Genomic DNA, 21589 nt, shown 5'->3' with positions numbered 1-21589 from the left:
TGCTTTTTGTACTTTTATTGACCCTATTAACAAAACAAATGATTATCACTTTTTATTTGGCCCTGTGCTATTGAGGCCGTTTGTCTGAGCTTTCATTGCTCATTTGCTTGGATGTGGAAAAAGGGAGCCACCTTCCCATGCTGTTGAAGGAAGAAAAATAATCCTTGTGTTGTCAGCTGATCTTTGCTGCCTTTAATAAAGAGGAATAAAAAAGCACCCCGGTACAAAGAGTTGTCTGCGGTTTTCTTTCACACCTCGCTCTGCAGTAGCTCTCCGTTTTCAGCATCTGGATATTCACCAGTGTAGCAGTTTTGGTGTCTAAAATCTTTTATCCACCATAAGGCTATGTCTACGCTAGAGACCTTATAGCAGCACTGCTATACGAATGCAGCTGCGCTGTTGTAAGATCTCCCGTGTAGCTGCTGTATGCTGAGGGGAGAGAGCTCTCCCGCCGGCATAATTAAATCACTTCCAGCAAGTGGTGGTCTAAACCGGCGTTTCTGTTGGTGCAACTTGTGTTGGGCAAGGGTGTGTTTTTTCACTAAGTTTTACTGACAAAAGTGCTAGTGTAGACATAGCTTTACTCTCTGTCAAATTGCTGAGGTTTGACAGGAATAGAAGCCTAGAGTTTGAGACCCGTGCCTGCACTGAATAGTACCTTTATTCAGTGACTAGTCCCATGGACATCAATGGAACCACTTGTGCAGTAAGGTGTTACGTCATAGAAGCAAAGGTATGGGATTCTGGCCTGAAATACGCTTTTGTTAGCCAAGGATTGAGAGGAGAAAGAGGGGCATAACCCAGATATAGTTGACGTGGGTAAGCTATGTTTCAGTGAATTTATTTTCCTAACTGTTCCTCTTCTCTGCAGTTCCTTTGCCAAAACTTTCCCGCCATGTACTGGTGTGTAAACTGTGTGTAGACTTTTCCTCCTGAAGTGTGAAGGCATGTAAGCCCAGTTAACAGTTAACTATCTACTTTCAAGCATCTATATCCTCTCCGTTCCTTGTCCCTCTGATGCCTTTCCCAGGGCAGGCAAACTTTCCCTTTTCTTTTTAAATGGAAGGAGGAAAAACAAAAAACAGGGCTTTTTAAAGGATCTGACAAGTAGATGGGAAGTTGTTTCAGCCCATGGCACTTTGATTACTTTATCATTCATATCACCTGCGTCTGGTAAAGCATCTTGAACTGTTAGCTTTTCAGAGCAAATTGCGGTGATCTTGTTAAGCTTTGTGAATCCAATAATTCTTTCTTGGCATACAAGTGTTTAGATTATACAGTATTTATAAAAGGCTCTTAGTAACGTGCAAAGGTCAGCTGAAAGATACAAACTGGTGTGGGTATAAGTTTTATTTGGAATGTGTAGTAAATCCAGTGTGGATGGAATGATTGCTTTTCCCTCTCCCGTCTATGTATCCCATGTAACAGTCTGTTTCTTTCTTTCTCGCAAGGTCCCAGGCCCGATCTCTTGACCAGTTTGGAATAAGCAATGGACCAGCGCAGCAACTTGTTCCCTCCAAAACATTCAAGGATTTCCAGGACCACAGGATTTACAGAACCACTGAAATCTCTGGAGAATGTCAACTGTGGATGAACCTGATGGGGAAAAATAAATGTAGCCATTCTGCCAGCCCCTGCCATCCCTGGTTTTTCTTTTGTTACTGAAGGTGAATTGGGAAGGAAACTCCTCTGGTCTCTGAGGATATTTCATCGATGGTTTGCCATCTTTACTGGAATTGCTTCAGTTACTAGTTTTTACAAAGAGGAGAAACAATGCGTGTTCCATCAGTGGAGATGTTTATTTTTCACAGCAGTTCAAGTGCAGCATCTCTGTGTTTAGCAGGTATGTGTGGTTTCCTAATCCATACGCCAGTTAGCTTTCCTGATGTTTGAGGAGTAAATCATTTGCCTTTTCTCCCACCCCTTAAAGATGAAAGACCGTTTCTAGTTGCTTGGCACCATATTTGAAGATTGGATTACCTTTTTAAAGGAGGTAGCAAATAGCCTGAAACAGTTGTGTGAGCTTGTCTTTTTTGCTTCTGATAACACACGTATTGACATTAATAATCTTGCACTCTTGGAAGGTGTCTTGTATCCTGAAGGGTTCCAAAATGTTTTGCAAGGAATTTCCATTATCCATCACTGAAGTGCAGACACCTCGGCGGTGGAACGTGGCAGCGCACTGCAGCACTAAGAGCAGGTTACTGCCAAGTGTCCTTTTTCTCGTAATTGTCAGCCCATTCCTAAATTGCCAAAGGCCACCTCGCTTGGCTTAATGGGAACAGTCTGTAAATGCTTGCAAGCTCATCTGACAGCTGGTGCTTATGGCAGAGCCTTTAGGAATCCATGGAATTTTAGTATCCCCAATGTTGTTGTTAACATCCCCATCCCCCCAGACACACACCCCTCAAATTCTGCAGAAAACATTTCCCACTGTTCTCCTTGCAAGAATATCCTTTTCACTGTAACTGATGTGAGGCTGGTTAATGTGCATACAGAGAAACTGAAGCAGTAGCTCTGAGGAGTGCAACCTGCTCCCATTCATCTACATGGAACGATAACCTTAAAGCTTGATGCCATCTTTGTTAGGAAGTTTGCAACAAATCCAGTGTCTTACCCTGCTCCCCACCCAGGCTCTAATTGCTGAGTTCCAGAAACCGTCTGTAGTCACAGTCGTAAGTTGGGAAATGGGTGAATCTCGAAAGGTTTAAAGGGAAGTAATGGAAATGTTAAATCCAGTGTGTATATATACATTGTAGACAATGTGTATATATAAATGGATGCGTGTGTGTATATACACAAAATATTTTATAGAAGGTGTGTGATGTACTGTGAAGTGTGTTTGTGCATGCGTGCACTTGTATATAGAGTTCAGAAGTTTAATTAAACACTGAGAAGTTTGGATGCTTATCCTGATCCTTGAGTCTGAGAAAGGGCTGATGCAACTCCCATCCGCCACTAATTAATTCCTCCTTGTGAATCCAAGTCATCCTATTATTCAGTACATTATAACATGGAATAGACGCACACACTGTCTGAATCTGTGTATTGAATTTGTTCATTTCATTTCAAAGGAGATGATTTGAGTATTTAATCCAATCTGTCTTCTCTTCATTTAAACACATTTTAACAGAAGAATAGCATCTTATCTATAAAACTAGAACACTACTTATCTATAAAAAGGGACTAATTTTAAATTTTTAAATGACAATTATTCCCATTAAAATACAGAAGTAGATGAATCAATAGTTCTACTGATAAAATTACTGATTTTCCATTTTTATAGATAACTGCATTGAACTTTGATACTTTTATTTTAAATGTCAGTTTTTTGAAAGACTGGATTATGCTGTTGATCCCTGCAAGTGCTGTTTTTCTATGAACATCAGTGTTTTGATAATTGCCACTAGAATTTATTTTTTAAATCTATCTATTCAGCATATTTTAATGAATAGGAATATTTTGGTAAGGATCTGAAAACACACACACACACACAAGCATTTGATTAATCTGGCCTCGGACTCCTTTGATTTAATAACAAGAGGCATTAAAAGAATGACTCTGAAAAGGTGTAGTTAGAAATTTATTCCGCATTCCCACAGGCATTTTGTGAAGCATTAAAGAAGTCTAAGGTTTCATCTTCTTGCTTGGTAAGCACAATTACATCAGATTAAAAGCAGGGAGTGGCAGGGAACTGTGTGTTTGTTCGTGTATGAACCTATCAATCAACTAATCCCTGAATTTAAATGTATTCTGTAGCTCAAACCGGAAAAAGGCGAACAAGGATCTGGAATAGAAGAGATTTTATTAATTGAAAGGAAATAAAACCAAGTGCTTGGTACCAGCTGAGTGCTTTGTGTAATAAATGCAGCAATAGATAGCAGTTGAGTTTGTCTCTGCTTATATCAAAAATGGCCACGTTGTAGGTCATTTTTGTAGATTTAGTGAAGGTCAGGAGCCCATATCAAGGAGAAAGATTGTGCATAAGGTTGATGTTATAGTCGCAGGTTCCTCTGAAAAGGAACATCTGTCACGTAGTAGAGAAGACAGGTTAGCTGCGCAACAAAGACTTATTGAGATCCAAAAGGAGATAATGCCAAGGACTGGCAGAGTGCGTAGGATGCATTGGTAGTCATCAGAAGATTTGATGTCACCAGGAAAAGGTCACTCCTGGAGCAGAAACTGTACACAGTGCTTTCTTACCCTTAGCGCTCCTCTAAGGGGCAGTGAAGTGGCAGCTGAAAGGATGATTGGCTGGTTCGACCTCTCTACACCTGCCCACTTAGCATTTGGCTCAAGCCTGATGAAGTGGGTTACTGTTTGTTCCCACCTGGTACCATGCTGTCTAACTCAGATAACTAACATAGATGCGATGCCACCTTTGTGTATTTTAGGGCAGCATTGCTGATTAAAAGAAGACTGGGACTCAGGAGATCTAGGTTCTGTTGCTGAATCTGCCACTGACTCATTGTGTGACACTGGTCAAGTCACTTAATCTCCCTCGACCTTACATGTCTCCATTTGCAGAATGAGGGTGATGTTTTATGATTAATGTATATAAGCCCCTTCCCCCCCTTCAGCCTTTTTATTCTTCTGCGGCACCAGAGATGGGTGAAACAAATTAGAAACTGCCCAGATTCTCCTACTTTCACCATGCAGAACTCTGACTTTTACTTAGGTTTGACTTGAAACTATAATTTGGCTCAAAGTTTGTAAACTTGTTCAGTGGAGCTGGGGGCATGTTCTTGGCCCCGATCTACTTTATGCCACTTAGGCCGTGGTGCAAAGGGAGGAGAGACTGTCTGCCTTCCCCACCCTTTGGTAGGGATTCTTCATCATGAGGGAGCCTTCAGTGGGTATAGCGCTGGCATAGCCAGAGCCTGCACTAACCTCCTGAACCTGCTGATTTGGGGGGCGGGGTGGGGTGGGGTTCAGGAATAGGGAGGAGAAGTGGCCAGAATGTGCTGAGCGCCTGTTATGCTCCGTAAGCTGGTGAACTGAATCCCTTGGGAACCACATTAGAGCATCTGTCACTTTTATGTCAAAGCCAGAGGCTGAGCTAAAGGATGGCTTCTCAGTGACCCCCCTCCTTTTCATGCTCTTCTCTGGTTCCTGCTCCCAAGTGCTGAATTAGTACCCAAATCCAAGTGGGTTCTGTTGTGAATATTTTGCTCTGGCCTGGGTGCCAGCCCCTCATGAGCTTCTGCCCCGTTTCAAAGGCTGAGAGTGCAAATTCATCAGAAGTATTGGTGTTCGGTGGTTCTCTCGCATGAAAAGAGAACACAACCTTCCCTCGGGTAACAGTGTTTCACAAACAGAATTCATAAAAGCCTGAGAAGTTGCTATGAATGAAAGTGGACACTGGTGGTGTGAGCTTTTTTCCCCACCTAAATGGTTTAAACACTTTATTACTAATATCTGAAATCTTTCCTTTTTTGCCGTGAGGTATTTGATAGAGAGATTCCAAAACAATTCTGTACTCATCATTGTACAGCATCAGAGGTAAGAAAAAGTCCTTTAATAATATACAGCAGTGGAATTGGACAGGCTATTTTCACAGCTTTCTCTCGATTTGTAAGGAGGAGCTGTTCTGATGGAGGAATAAGATTGCCTACAGTGCAACCAAGGAAGGACCTAATTAGAGCCCTGGTTACTCACCTCTGGAAAGCTTAGGTTACAAGTGGAAATATAACTTCATTGGGCTCATCCTCACCCCTACTGTATAACATCATAAAACACACCCCTGTGATTGAATGCGTTGGGAAATGTGTTGAGCGTCTTCCCTTGTTTAGAGTGTCAAACTCGGTTTAATTATTGGTTGCATACATATGTATCTGTCTGTCTTTGATGTACTATGGGGGTGTTGGTGAAGGCTCCACAGTTAAAGTGTTGAGTTTTGCACTTAATGGGCCTGATTCTCAGTTACTCTGTTTCTGCAGTTGGGGCCACTTTTGTACTGCTCTCGTTCCAAGGCTGAGCAGGGATTGCCTGTCCGCTGGTGTAGGTTAGAGCACACTCAGTCCTCAGGAAGAGGAGATGGATGAGGCTTTTATTAAACTAACAAAATCATCCAAAGCACAGGACCTGGTGGTGATGGGGGACCTCAGCTACCCAGACATCTGTTGGGAAATAACACAGTGGGGCACAGATTATCCAACAAGTTCTTGGAATGTATTGGAGACAGTTTTTTATTTCAGAAGGTGGAGAAAGCCACTAGGGTGGGGGCTGTTCTAGATTTGATTTTGACAAATTGGGAAGAACTGGTTGAGAATTGGGAAGTGGAAGGCAGCTTAGGTGAAAGTGATCATGAAATGGTAAGAGTTCATGATTATAAGGAAAGGTAGGAGGGAAAACACCCAGCACATTGAAGATAATGGATTTCAAGAAGGCAGACTTTAGCAAACTCAGGGAGTTTGCATGGGAAGCAAGTCTAAGGGGAAAACAGTTCAAGAGAGTTGGCAGTTTTTCAAAGAGATATTATTAAGGGCAAAAGAGCAAACTGTCCCTCTGTGTAGGAAAGATGGGAAGTATAACAAGAGACCACTCTAGCTTAAGCAGGAGATCTTCAATTATGTGAAACTTAAAGAAGAGTCCCACAAAAAAGTGGAAACCTACATCCAATTACAAAGGATGGCAGAAGTACTAAATGGCGTTTTTGTCTTTTTTTCACCAAAAAGGTTAGTAGTGATTGGACATCTAACAGTAAATGCCAGTGAAAATAAGGCAGGATCAGAGGCTAATATAGGGAAAGAACAAGTTAAAAATTACTTACACAAGTTACCAGGGCCTGATGAAATACATCCTAGAATACTCAAGGAGCTGACTCAGGAAATGTCTGAGCCATTAGTGATTATCTTAGAAAACTCATGGAAGATGGGTGAGATCCCAGAGGACTGGGAAAGGACAAATATAGTGCTCATCTATAAAAAGAGAAATAAGGACAATCTGGAGAATTACAGAATAGTCAGTAGAACTTCAGTACCTGGAAAGATAATAGGGCAAATAGTTAAGCAATCAGTTTGCAAACACCTAGAAGATAACGTGATAAATGACAGTCAGCACGGATTTGTCAAGAACAAATTGTGTCAAACAAACCAAATAGCTTTCTTTGACAGGGTAACAAGCCTTGTGGATGGGGGGAAGTGGTATATCTTGACATTAGTAAGGCTTTTGATATTGTCTCGCATGACCTTCTCATAAACAAACTAGGGAAATACAACCTAGGTGGAGCTACTTTAAGGTGGATGCATAACTGGTTGGAAAACCATTCCCAGAGAGTAGTCATCGGTCGTTCACAGTCAAGCTGGAAGGGCATGTTGAGTGGGGTCCCACAGGGATCAATATTGGGTCTGGTTCTGTTCAACATCTTCATTGCTTTAGATAATGGCATAGAGCAGGAATGGCCAAAGTTATTGACCCTCCGAGACGCATACGACAATCTTCAAAAGTTTGAGAGCTGGGGTGTGCCTGCCAGGGTTTGTGGCTTTAGCACCGCTCCCACTGAAGCCCAAGCAGGCACCTCTCATGGGGTGAAGCCCCAAGATCTTCCTCCCTGCTGGGCAGAAGCCCCTAGCTTCTCCTCCCTTCTCCCCCCCCTCACTGCAGGGCAGAAGACCTGAGCTCCCCCTAACAGTCTGGTAGGTGAAAAATGGCGGGTGGGAGTGGGGGGAATGCGGGGGTTCTAAGAGCTGCGCTTTAACTGTAAAAGAGCTGTGGCCCGCTGGCATAGAGGGTACACTGATAAAGTTTGAGGACAATACCAAGGTGGGAGGGGTTGCAAGTGCTTTGGAGGATAGGATTAAAATTCTAGATGATCTGGACAAACTGGAGAAATGGTCTGAAGTAAGTGGGATGAAGTTCAATGAGGACAAATGCGAAGTACTCCACTTAGGAAAGAACAGACAGTTGCAGACATGCAAAATGGGAAATGACTGCCTAGGAAGGAATACCGCAGAAAGGGATCTGAGGGTCTTAGTGGATCACAAACTAAATATGAGTCAACAGTGTAACATTGCTGCAAAAAATGTGAACATCATTTTGGGATGTATTAGCAAAAAACATGAGAAGTAATTCTTCTGCTCTACTCCAATCTGTTTAGGCCTCAACTGGAGTATTGTGTCCAGTTCTGGGTGCCACATTTCATGAAAGATGTGGACAAATTGGAGACAGTCCAGAGAAGAGCAGCAAAAATGATTAAAGGTCTAGAAAACATGACCTATGAGGGAAGATTGAAAAAAGTGGGTTTGTTTAGTCTGGAAAAGAAGACTGAGGGGGGACATAACAGTTTTCAGGTACATAAAAGGAGGAGGGAGAAAAATTATTCTTGTTAACCTGTGAGGATAGGACGAGAAGCAATGGTCTTAAATTGCAGCAAGGGAGGTTTAGGTTGGACATTTGGAAAAACTTCCTAACTGTCAGGGTGGTGAAGCACTGGAATGAATTGCCTAGGGTGGCTGTGGAATCTCCATCACTGGAGATTTTTAAGAGCAGATTAGACTATGTCAAGGATGGTCTAGGTAATATAGTCCTGCCATGAGTGCAGGAGACTGGACTAGAGGACCTCTCATATGATTCTGTGCCCCCTTCCCCATAGGCTCTGGGAAGTAGAGAATAGCTGCAGCACAGTGTTGTCTGGCCACGCCTCTGGTCTGATCCCAGTGCCAGGGGTTGGGAACGGGGTGACCTCGACGTCTTTTACCAGCTGTACACTGGCCTTTGATGCCCTGTGTGCCGAGTCAGTGCTGTCCCTTTAAGGCTCCTTTATGCTCTGAGAGCAGCATAAAGGGGCCTTAGTGCTTTTGAGAATCAAGCGTGCTGTGTGTGTGTGCGCGTGTAAAATGAGCTAGTCAACATTAGAGCCTAACCCCCACCAAAAATAAAATTTAAATATTTAATGAAAACTTGTTTTGTCTTAAAACAAACAAACAAACAAAAACCCAAAATTCAGAAAACTTTGATCAGCTGTAATGAGTATGTGCTTTTAATAGAGATTGAGCAGTGCAGTGATACTCAGACCTCAGTGATCAACATTACCCAAAAGAGCTGTGGTGGTGTGAATTCGTTGTTTCCGTTACTATAGTGCTGTATATTCAATCACATAGTGTTTTAATATCATGTGCTGCAAAGAGCCGCAGGAAACACATTGAAGAGCTGCTTGCAGCTTGTGAGCCTCAGTCTGAGTATGGCTGTCCTAGCATACGAGTAATTACTATCACCTTGGTCAGTCCTGGGGATTGAACGGGGGACCACCAAATATGAAAACGAGTAAGCTTGAGCAAAAAAACGAATTAAGCCTTGTCTATATTTAAAATAGTATATAGCAGTAATAGCAAACTTCCCTCGTGTAGACAGAATTTATACCGGAAAAACGTCCTTTTGCTGGTATAGCTTGTCTGTTCCTTGAACAAAATATGCTACACGAAACTTTGTCAGTGCAACTGTGTCTACACTAGGATTTTTGCCAGCATAGCTGTGTCAGTAAAAAACAAAACGCAACAAAAAAAACCCCAACCAACAACAACAAAGAAAAGAACAACCCACCACCCTACCCTTTACCAACTTAACTGTACTGGCAAAACTTGTTTAGGTGTAGACCAAGCCTATGCCCAGGTGTACGCTAAAAAGTTAGGTTGAATGAGTGGTGGTGATGCTCAGTGGCATGAAAAATCCACATCCCTGAGTGCCAGAGTGCTAAAGTGACCTAACCCTGGTGTAAATAGTGCTAGATCAATGGAAGAATTCTCCTCTCGAGCTAGCTATTGCCTCTAAGGGAGGTAGATTAACTGCAGGGACAGGAGAACCCCTCCCATCATCGTAATGTCTACTCTGAAGCAGGACAGAAGTGCTGCAGCTGTGGTACAGCAGGGTTTACAGTGAATACATAGCCTCTGTCTCCGAGCTGAGAGATGTAGAAGAGCCATATCCTCTGTAGATTTGGCACAGAGGGGGAAGCATTGCAAACACTGAGCAGTGGGTTACATGTGTGCTTTTCCCTGCTTTAAATCTTTCTGTATCTGTGCTCCGTACCCCCTATTGATTTGTTACAAGTTATTAATGCAAACAGGTTCAGCTCTTCGAGTGATGGCTCATGTGTATTCCACAATAGGTGTGCATGCTCGCCATGTGCACCGCTGCCGGAAGTTTTTCTCCTAGCAGTACCCGTGGCGGGGGGCGTCCCCCGTGGCGCCTGCCTGGCGTGGTGTAAGGGGAGCTGCACGCTGCCCCGACCCTCAGGTCCTTCTTGCCGCCAGTGAAGGTGCGTCGGAACTGCGCTGCTCCAGCTTTGCTGTAGCTCGTCCCCAGAACTGTTCGTTCGTTCAGCGTTCGTACCTGTAGTTAGCTATTTAGTTAGTTTAGTGAGTCAGTGAGCCCGGGCCGGGGCATTCCCTGCACCCCGTGGTTTGTCGTGCGGCTCTTGTAGGTGTTCTGTGCAAAGAAGTGACCCGCACGCAGACTGTTTGCGCTGCTTGGGAGAAACCCATATCAGCAAAAGGTGCAAGATTTGCAAGTTGTGTAAGCCTCGGACCAAAAGAGAAAGAGACATTAGGCTCCGGGCCATCCTGTTGGAGTCGACACTGACCCTGACCCCGGCACAACGCTCCAAACTGGTACCCGGCACCGCAGCATTGGTATGCGGCGACCCTCTGGTGGCATCGGCACCACTCCCCGTCCACGGGCACGCCAAGAGGGCCAGGAAGACTCCCTCTTCACAGTGGCACCGAGGGAAGTCTGGGACAAAGGCTAGGTCCATGTTGGGCAGTCCTCAATCCCCACCAAGCCCCAGGCCTCCGACTCACATTGAATGGAGTAGTCTGGCCCCTTTGGAACAGGCCTTTCCGGATGCTGTCCATGCCTGAAGCCCTCCAGGCAGCCTGGATGTCCATGTCGGTGCCCTGGGATCTCCGCAGTCGCCTCCTGCCTGGTACCGGTCTCGGTCGAGGGAATGTTCCCGACGCTGATCGCTGCCCAGTGATCGCTCCGGGCAGAGTCCAGGTGGATTGCCCTCAACACCGACCACTGTCTGTCTGGGTTCCGTCCAGCTGGGACTCGTAGCACTGCTTGTCCTCAAGGAGCGAATATCAGCGGGACTACGGCGGACGTCGCCATCGGTCCTCGTCTTGGAGAGGGTACTGCAGTCAATCATGCCACGGTCATTGACGCCATTCCCACTTGGACTCCAGCTCCAAGTCTCCGCCAAGACATCGCAGCCCCGGGTGTCGATCACCGGCGTTTTGCTGTCGCGGGTCCGCCCGTCGAGGCTGTTCGCGGAGCAGCTGTTACCGTTGGTACCGGTGCTCCACGTCCAGATCGTGGTTCCATGGCCATTGTAGATCCCGGCAGCGCCGCTCCTCCCTGTCCAGAGACAGCAGCAGATCTTACGCCAGCCTGGTCTCCATTCATAGCCGTCCTTTGATGGGCCAGGCCAGCCAACCCGAACAGCTGGCCCCACTGGTGCCACAGCAGGTGTAGTGGTACCGAGTGTCGTGACCGGCCCGATGGTACCAGTGGGCACCGTGGCCTCTGGAGCACCGGGGGAGCTTGCTTGGTGGCCGGAGCTTTGGAGGCACCGTCGGCCCCCCTCTCCAGACACCTGAGAAGGAGGCGGTGGGATGTGTGTCCTTGGCACCGTGCCTGGAGTCCGACCAGGTGGTGGACCCTCCGATGCCAGCAGACATCCGGAGCACCGCACCAGCCTCTTCGCCCTGCCTGGAGGAGGCGATTGCGGCCCCGCCCCACTCTGTCCCACAGGAGGGCTTCGGGGCCCACCAAGAACTCTTAAAGAGGGTGGCAGCAAGCCCCCACCTCCAGCAGAGGAGATGGAGGAGCTCTCAGACTCCCTGTTTAACGTGTTGTCCCCATTGGCACCAGGTAGGGTGGCCTTGCCCCTCCATGAAGGGATGGCTAAGATTTCAAATCCCCTGTGGCAAACACCGGCCTCATTGGCCCCCATCTCTAAAAAGGTGGAATGCAAGTACTTTGTACCCGCTAAGGGGCATGAATACTTGTATACCCACCTGGTGGTCAACTCCCTGGTGGTCGAGTGGATCAACCACAGAGAACGGCAGGGTCAGCCAGCCCCGACCCCAAAGAACAAAGATTCTCAGAGACAGGACTCTTTTTTGGAAGGAAGGTTTGTTCATCTTCGAGCTTCCAGTTAAGAGTGGCAAACAATCAGGCTCTCTTGGGCCGGTACACATTCAATCTGTGGGGCTCCCTGTCCAAGTTTGAGGACTCCCTCCAGGAGAGCGATAGGAAGGAGTTCAAGGCGCTAGTGGAGGAAGGGGCAGCGGCCGCTAGGGCATCCCTGCAGGCAGCCTGGGATGCTGCGGACACAGCCACACGATCAGTGGCCTCCGCGGTGTCCATGAGACGGGCGTCATGAATCCTGCTCTCTGGGCTGTCCAGCGAGGCGCAGTCTTCCATGCAGGATCTGCTGTTTGCCGGGAAAGCTCTGTTTGCAGAGGAAACAGATACAGGGCTGCATGGCATGAAAGACTCCTGCACGACCCTCCAGACTCTGGGTCTCTATGTCCCCGCTCCGGCAAAGCCTAAGTTGAAGCCACAGCAGACTCCCTCCGAGGCCGCCCATAAGAAGCAGTGGGACTATGAGAGATGCCCTGAGAGGCAGTTTTGGCCTGCCCCCCAGCCTGGGTCCTCCAAGGGCAAGCAGGCGGGGAAAAGGTGTTTTTGACGGGAAGCTCGGGGGCACCCAACCAGTCCTCATCAGGGATCCACCCCCCAATAAAGCTTCCCTTCTTCAGCCGGTTGTGCGCTTTCCTCCTGGAAGGCGGCTAACTTTGGCCCGATGGGTCCTCAACACCATCTCCCAGGGTTACAGCCTCCAGTTTACTTTCTCCCGGCCCAACCATCCCCCGCCCCCATCCCCCCTCGCATGAAGTTCTGCTCGAGCAGGAGGTAGGGCAGCTCCTAGGTCTAGGAGCGATAGAGGCGGTGCCCGAGGAGGTCATGGGCAAGGGGTATTACTACCGTTATTTCCTTATCCCAAAGGCCAAAGGAGGGCTCAGGCCCACCCTGGACCTCCGAGGTCTGTACCAGTACATGGTGAAGCTCAAGTTCCACATGGTCTCCCTGGCCTCCATCATCCCCTCCCTGGATCCCGGGGACTGGTACGCTGCCCTCGATCTACAGGATGCGTACTTCCACATCCCCATATTCGAGGGGCACAGGTGCTTCCTCCGTTTCGTGATGGGACGGAATCACTACCAATTCACGGTCCTCCCATTTGGTCTGTCCACTGCCCCCAGGGTGTTTACAAAATGCATGTTGGTGGTAGCAGCCTACCTCAGACAGCGGGGGGTCCAGATATTTCCCTATCTGGAAGATTGGCTTGTCAAGGGCACCTCCTGGTCGCCAGTAAGGGATCACGTGGTGCTCCTCCTGTCCACGTGCACTGCCTTGGGCCTGTTGTAAACAACACCAAGTCCACGTTAGTCCCGGTCCAACGCATAGAGTTTATCGGGGCGCTCCTGGACGCAGTGTCAGCCAGGCCCTCTCTCCCGCCAGACAGATTTGAGACCCTGAAAGGTCTCATCGACTCAGTCACAAGGTTCCTGGTGACAACAGCCAGGGTTTGTCTACAACTCTTGGGTCACATTTCAGTGTGCACGTACGTGGTCTGTTATGCCAGACTCAGGATGAGGCCCCTCCAGCTCTGGTTGGCCTCGAAGTTCTCCCAGGCCACAGACAGGATGGACAAGGTCCTCACCGTGCCGGACTCTGTGATCACCTCCCTACGGTGGTGGTCCGCCCCAAACAACATGCTCCAAGGGGTCCCGTTCAGGGACAGAGCCCTGTCGTTGGAGCTGGTGTCCAGTGTGTTGGACCTGGGTTGGGGGGCCCCTATGGGGAACTTTCAGACCCAAGGCCTGTGGTTGGCTCAAGACCTGACCTTACACATAAATGTCAAGGAGGTCAGGGCGCTGCGGTTGGCGTGTATGGCCTTCCGCTCTCACCTGGAGGGCAAGGTAGTCGGGGTCCTCACGGACAACATGGCCTCAATGTTCTATACCAACAGGCAAGGCGGGGCCTGATCCTCTGCTGCGAAGCCCTCAGGCTGTGGGACTTCTGTATGGTCCATGAAATCCACCTGAAGGCCTTCTACCTACCGGGCGCCCAGAATGAGAGAAAAGGAGGACTTGTGGCACCTTAGAGACTAACCAATTTATTTGAGCATGAGCTTTCGTGAGCTACAGCTCACTTCATCGGATGCATACTGTGGAAATTGCAGAATATCATTATTATATACATATATATATAATAATGATATTCTGCAATTTCCACAGTATGCATCCGATGAAGTGAGCTGTAGCTCACGAAAGCTCATGCTCAAATAAATTGGTTAGTCTCTAAGGTGCCACAAGTCCTCCTTTTCTTTTTGCGAATACAGACTAACACGGCTGTTACTCTGAAACCTGTCAGAATGAGAGAGCGGATTGCTTGAGCAGGGACTGTTCCTCGCAATGTGAGTGGTCCCTCCACCCGGAAGTGGCTCACGGGCTCTTCTGAAGGTGGAGAACTCTCTAGGTGGACCTGTTCATGACTCGGCAGAACCGGCGATGCCCCCGGTTCTGCTCCAGGGGGGCCTGGGGAGGGGCACTATCTCCGATGCCTTTCTCCTGTTCTGGTCAGGCTGGCTTCTCTACGCCTTTCCCCCCTTCCCTCTAATCAGCCCGGTCCTGGAGAAAATAAAGACGGACAAGGCCCGGGTCCTCCTGATTGTCCCGGCGTGGCCCAGGCAGCGTTGTTATGGGACCCTCACGGGCCTGGCGGTAGCTCCTCCGTGGCCGTTGCCACTCTGCCCGGACCTGCTCTCTCAGGACCAGGGCCGCCGCTTCCACCCCAACCTGGCGGCTCTTCACCTCGCGGCGTGGCTGTTCGGTGGTTGGGTGGAGAGGAAAGGGCATGCTCAGAGCAGGTTCAGCACGGCCTCCTCGAAAGTAGATGGCCCTCCACTCACCGCACTTATTTGGCAAAGTGGTCCCAGTTTTCTAGGTCAGCCGTGGACCAGGGTGTCTCCCCGCTGACCACCCCGATCCAGCTTATCCTTGATTACCTCCTCCACCTGAGGGCCCAGGGCCTGGTGCCCTTGTCAGCCAAGGTGCACGTGGCAGTCACATCGGCCTTCCATCGGCCTGTGCAAGGGCACATGGTATTTTCCCATGCTATGACTGGCCGGTTCCTTATGGGTTTGGACCGTCTTTTTCTGTATTCTAGACCCCCGGTCCTGCAGTGGGACCTAAACCTGGTGTTGGCTCGTCTCAGGGCCCCTGTTTGAACCACTGGCCACGTGCTCCTGGTTTCACCTCTCATGGAAGGTGGCTTTCCTGGTTGCAATCACGTAGGCCAGGCGAGTCTCAGAGCTCAGGGCCCTGACCTCCGAGCCACCATACATGGTCTTTCATAAAGACAAGGTCCAGCTCCGCCCACACCCTGCGTTCCTCCCGAAGGTGGTCTCCGCCTACCACATGGGTCAGGGTATTTTTCTACCGGTCCTCTGCCCCAAGCCTCCATGCGCCCAGTGAGGAGCGCCGTCTCCACATGCTCGATGTGTGCAGGCTCTGGCTTTCTACCTTGAGTGGACCAGGCCGTTCAGAAAATCCTCACAACTGTTTGTCGCCTTGGCTGAGCGCACGAGGGGCCAGCCAGTGTCCACTCAGTGGCTTTCCAACTGGATCACTTCATGCATCCGTTCCTGTTATGAGCTGGTGGGTGTCCCCCCGTCACCCAGTGTGAGGGCACACTAGACTTGGGCGCAGGCCTCGTTGGCTGCCTTCGTGGCCCACGTCCCCATCCAGGACATTTGTAGGGCTGCCACGTGGTCTTCGGTTCACACGTTCACCTCGCACTATGCGATCATCCCCCAAACCAGGGATGATGCCGGGTTCGGCAGGGCTGTCCTCCGTCCTGGGAACTTGTGAACTCCTACCCACCTTCAACAGCTATAGCTTGGAATCACCTATTGTGGAATACACATGAGCAATCACTCGAAGAAGAGAAGACAGTTACCTTTTTCATAACAGGTGTTCTTCGGGATGTGTTGCTCGTGTCTATTCCACGTCCCACCGTCCTTCCCCTCTGTCGGAGTTGTCTGGCGAGAAGGAACTGAGGGTTGGGGGGGAGGCGCATAGCTCCCCTTATACCGCGCCAGGGGTCGCGCGGGGTGCTCCCCCCCCCCCCCCCCCCCCCCCCGGGTACTGCTAGGGGAAAAACTTCCGGCACACTCCTATTGTGGAATAGACATGAGCAACACATCTCGAAGAACACCAGTTACGGAAAAGGTAACTGTCTTTTGGGCGGGGGGGTTGTCCCCCTCCGTCCCCTTGTTTTCAAAAGCACGTAATTGATTTTTGGGATTAGGGCAACAATGTAAAAAAGCCATGCATGTGCTTTGTCTATGTTACACACGATTACATTAAAGTGAAAAACAACGTTGGCACATTGCAGAAATGCTCCTGTGATGACTAACCACTTTAGCGAATCCTTTCGTACCCAGCACAGACAAACACCAAAATTGCAGGTTTGCTGAAGTTTTCAAATCTGTGTTCAGCTGGCAACAAATAAAGGGAATCGTGTCCTTTTTTTCCCTTTAAAGTATTTATTCATTTTGGTGGGGGGGAAACCAAAACCATAAAATAAATTTGACAATGGTAATTTTTATGGAGTCTTTTATATATGGTTTTGTAAATTGGATCTACTGAAGCATGGCAGAAGAAGAGAATTTAATCTAGAGATACTTTCTCTTGCTAGACTGGGTTTCCCACTGAAAACTCCCCCAAAATACTCTGAAATCAGGTCTGAAAGTTGTCAAAAGCCAGATAGATCTTGAGCAACTCCATTTGTGGGTGTCCAACTCAGTGGGGCCTAATTTTCAGAGAGTGCCAAGAACCTGTCCTCTATAAATAAGGCTCTTGTAAGGAGTCTCAGGTTGGGCACCTAAAATCACTGCTTGCTTCTGGAAAAGTTAGGCCTAAATCTTTGATTTGTGTATTGAATATTTTGTGTTTTTAAACCCCTTCTCAGACCTCTTCCCCACCCCCTACCCCATCCCACCCCAGTTCCAGATATAGACAATACGGATGACATTTAGTCATAAGCCTAGAAGTTATTTTATTGAAATCAGAGTGAGTTCCACTGTCCTTTTCTGAACTGTTGTTAGTTTTCTCCTGTGACCTAGTCTTTAGAGATGGGAGTGACAAATGAGGAATTAGTTTGTGTACACTTACTTCAGTTTGGAAGAGAGAGGTTCCTGTCTTCTCTTGATATTGATAGATGGCAGGAAGTCAGTCCCTGCAATCTGAAGCGAATTTGGCGCTGCTTTCTCTCGTTATCACTTCCTTTTTGTGCATGATGGATACTTTCTCAGTACTTACCATTTTCAGTATATCCAGTCCATTGCCCTGGATGTAAAACAGCTAATGCAAGTACAAAATCAGGTTTTCAGTAGCAGAGCATGTGTGTGACTGTTGCCTCATGAACAGTATAACATGAGGCAGTGGCTCTCAATCTTTACAGACTACTGTACCTCTTTCAGGAGTCTGATTTGTCTTGCCTACCCCCAAGTTTCACCTCACTTAAAAACTACTTGCTTACAAATTCAGATATAAAAATACAAAAGTGTCACTGCACACTGTTACTGAAAAAATTGCTGACTTTCTCATTTTTACCATATAATTATAAAATAAATCAATTGGTATATAAATATTATATTTATATAGAACAGTATAAATATTGTATTAAATTTTAGTTTCTACTGACTTCGCTAGTGGTTTTTCTGTAGCCTGTAGTAAAACCAGGAAAATCTCTATATGAGTTGATGTATCTCCTGGAAGACCTCTGCATGCCCCCAGGGGTACGCGTACCCCTGGTTAAGAACCACAGACATGGGGTAATCTGGAAAACTTTGTTGGCTTGGTTCAGGTAGGAAATATTCACTATCTAATAGCTCTGGTGCAGTCCTTTGCATTAAAACAACAAGAGCTCATACTTTTTCTGATCTGCCCCATGCAGTCCAGAAACCCACTTCTGAAGTGGCAGGTGCCTTTGGTCTTTGCAGCCGCTGCGTACCCCCCCTCACCCTCCCCCCAAACAGTAGCAGCTGCTGCTTAGAGATTCCCCACCACCGCCTTTGCTGTTGTCTCTGTGGAGGGGTGATGGTTTTCAAGCTTTACACTCTCTTCACATTACTCTCAAGGAAGCCCCGAAACACTCAAGACTGGAAGCTACTAGCTGGCCCTATTTGATCTTTCCACAAACTGCTGAGACCATGAGAGACATTTCAGCCAGGATGGGAGGGATGTGGTGCATTTCAGGCAGAGACGACACTGAATTTTTCTATCCCTAGAAATAGAGTTGTGTGGTTTGAGATATGTCCCCAAACTGTTTTGTTCATCACGTTTCCCCCTGCACCACACACTTGCTAATATTACAGTTCCCAAATGATACCAGTCATCACTACGCTTTGCCTGCTCTTTTGCCGCAGAATAGTACGTTGTTCTGTACTGGTGGATACGCAAGATCATATTTCTGATCTAGCAAGAGTGACTTATTTTTTTTAAAAAAAAGCGCCTTTAATAATGAGACTAGACTAGCATGTGCAGGATGGTTCACTGCTTATTGCTTCAAGATGTTCCTCTGTTGACTGCACCTTTGTAGCTACTTTCAGAGTATGTATTTTTTTTTTTAAATATGTGGTATTTTCTTTTATGTACAGCTTCACCTGCTATAGTTTAGCTGTGCCTGCTCTAATGGAAACTCTGTTCTTTGGATTGTCTTTAAAATACCCACCACAATTTAGAATTAATAAGATACTCCAGACAAGATATATTATTGCAGAACCTAACAACCCAAAATCATCTACTGAATTATTGAACTGCTATTTTAATTTAAAGGTCTCCATGGAATTTGAGTTGTTTTGATATTCTTGTGCTCATCTGCGGGAGCAGACTAATGTGGATTAATATATAGGAATTAGTAGTGAAGTTGCCTCATGACACTAAAATGTAAAAACTCTGTAACTGGCTGACATCCCAAGACCTCAAGAGGCCTTCAGAGGGGTCTTTTTACAGAGGTGTGAGAATGTGAAATATACTGAAACCTTCTCTGTGCGAACTGGATACTATATGAAGAGTTTGCGATCAGTCCTCCATACAGTTTAGTAGCTGACTTTAGGTGGCAAATAAAAACAGTCACAGAGGAACACCTGTCGCATGGTAACAATCGGTAACACTATTTTGGTGTAATTTACAACTGGATATTCTTTCCTAACGCTTTAGGAAGTGGTCTTCAGGCTGGGTTGACTTCTGGGGCTAGAAGGAAGTGGCAGATGTCTCATCATTATCATTGCAAAAAAATTAAATGTAATAACCTTAATTGCAGGAGTGTGGAATAAGAGAGAGAACCAGATTCACTTCGTGTATCGATTGAGTCTTCTAAAAAACCCATTACCATAGGCACATAATTGGTTTAGAGGGTGTTTGTATGACCATGGTCTCCACAAGGTCTGGAGAGAGGAGAAAAACCCACTATCATTACTTCCCCTTCTCTCTTTCTTTGATAACATGCAAATCACCAGGTAAAATATGGAGTCTGAGTCTCCATCAGAGAAAAGGGTACGTTGTTCATGGTACTTTACAGATATGTAATGAGAGAGTCTCAACCTTACAATCTAAATAGACAAGACAGAGAAAGGGAGTATTGTTATCCTCATCTTACAAATTGGGAATTGAGGCACAGAGAGATCACAGCCCCAATTTTGCAAGTGTATCCAAGAGGACAGACTTCTGACTTCAGTGGCGCTCTATGAAGGATTGAGGTCTAAATAACTTGCCTGTGATTACACACTGAGGGCTTCTGTCAGAATTGAACCCAGATCTGTTGAGTCCTAGTCCATAACCATAAGCGCATCCTTCAGTGTTTATGTATACATGCCACCATTTCATCCAGCGCACGTGCTCTGTCAGTACATAAGTAATTTGTCCGGACTAGTAAAGGTATTGTCTTCCTAATGTCCTCTGTCCAATTCATCTGGTTCCCCCAGCAGAGGTTCCATTTCCTCTTCCTCTTCTCTTTGCCATCCCAGCAAAGGATTGAGAGGTTTCCCAAATCCTGGAATTCTGCATTCTTACTCTCTCTGATCCGGTTCCTAGTTACCGTTTTCAGGGTATGTCTACACTACGAAATCAGGTCGAATTTATAGAAGTAGGTTTTTTTAGAAATCGGTTTTATATATTTGAGTGTGTGTGTCCCCACAGAAAATGCTCTAAGTGCATTAAGTGCATTAACTCAGTGGAGTGCTTCCACAGTACCGAGGCTAGCATCGACTTCCGGAGTGTTGCACTGTGGGTAGCTATCCCACAGTTCCCGCAGTCTCCGCTGCCCATTGGAATTCTGGGTTGAGATCCCAATGCCTGATGGGGCTAAAACATTGTCGCGGGTGGTTCTGGGTACATATCGTCAGGCCCCCGTTCCCTCCCTCCCTCCGTGAAAGCAAGGGCAGACAATCGTTTCGCTCCTTTTTTCCTGAGTTACCTGTGCAGACGCCATACCACGGCAAGCATGGAGCCCGCTCAAGTAACCGTCACCGTATGTCTCCTGGGTGCTGGCAGACGCGGTACGGCATTGCTACACAGCAGCAGCAACCCATTGCCTTCTGGCAGCAGACGGTGCAATATGACTGGTAGCTGTCATCGTCATGTCCGAGGTGCTCCTGGCCGCGTCGGACAGACATGGGCACAGGGACTAAATTTGGAGTGACTCGACCAGGTCATTCTCTTTAGTCCTGCAGTCAGTCCTATTGAACTGTCTTATGGTGAGCAGGCAGGCGATACGGATTACTAGCAGTCCTATTGCATCATCTTCTGCCGGGCAGCCATGAGATGTGGATGGCATGCAGTCCTTCTGCACCGTCTGCTGCCAGCCAAAGATGTAAAAGATAGATGGAGTGGATCAAAACAAGAAATAGACCAGATTTGTTTTGTACTCATTTGCTTCCCCCCCCCTCCCCCGTCTAGGGGACTCATTCCTCTAGGTCACACTGCAGTCTCTCACAGAGAAGGTGCAGCGAGGTAAATCTAGCCATGTATCAATCAGAGGCCAGACTAACCTCATTGTTCCAATAAGAACAATAACTTAGGTGCACCATTTCTTATTGGAACCCTCCGTGAAGTCCTGCCTGAAATACTCCTTGATGTAAAGCCACCACCTTTGTTGATTTTAGCTCCCTGAAGCCAACCCTGTAAGCCATGTCGTCAGTCGCCCCTCCCTCCGTCAGAGCAACGGCAGACAATCGTTCCGCGCCTTTTTTCTGTGCTGACGCCATACCAAGGCAAGCATGGAGGCCGCTCAGCTCACTTTTGCAATTAGGAGCACATTAAACACCACATGCATTATCCAGCAGTATATGCAGCACCAGAACCTGGCAGAGCGATACCGGGCGAGGAGGCGACGTCAGCGCGGTCACGTGAGTGATCAGGACATGGACACAGATTTCTCTGAAAGCATGGGCCCTGGCAATGCATGCGTCATGGTGCTAATGGGGCAGGTTCATGCTGTGGAATGCCGATTCTGGGCT

General features: G+C 47.3%; 1 long non-coding RNA gene across 2 annotated transcripts in view; it reads left to right on the top strand.

Annotated features, from left to right (window-relative positions):
• Positions 1-21589, top strand: part of LOC114018506 — a 241240-nt gene that overhangs the window by 58478 nt on the left and 161173 nt on the right. Inside the window, exons 2-3 of one of the 2 annotated variants that reach the window (XR_006288351.1) lie at positions 1452-1843; positions 17798-17937. This is a non-coding gene — a long non-coding RNA (uncharacterized LOC114018506). The remainder of the gene's footprint in view (positions 1-1451; positions 1844-17797; positions 17938-21589) is intronic. The other variant, XR_003563816.3, reaches the window with a different exon arrangement.

This window comes from Chelonia mydas, chromosome 2, assembly GCF_015237465.2.
Source record: "Chelonia mydas isolate rCheMyd1 chromosome 2, rCheMyd1.pri.v2, whole genome shotgun sequence".
In the NCBI taxonomy this organism is placed as follows: Eukaryota; Metazoa; Chordata; order Testudines; family Cheloniidae; genus Chelonia; species Chelonia mydas.
This window is presented reverse-complemented; position numbering and strand designations above follow the sequence as displayed.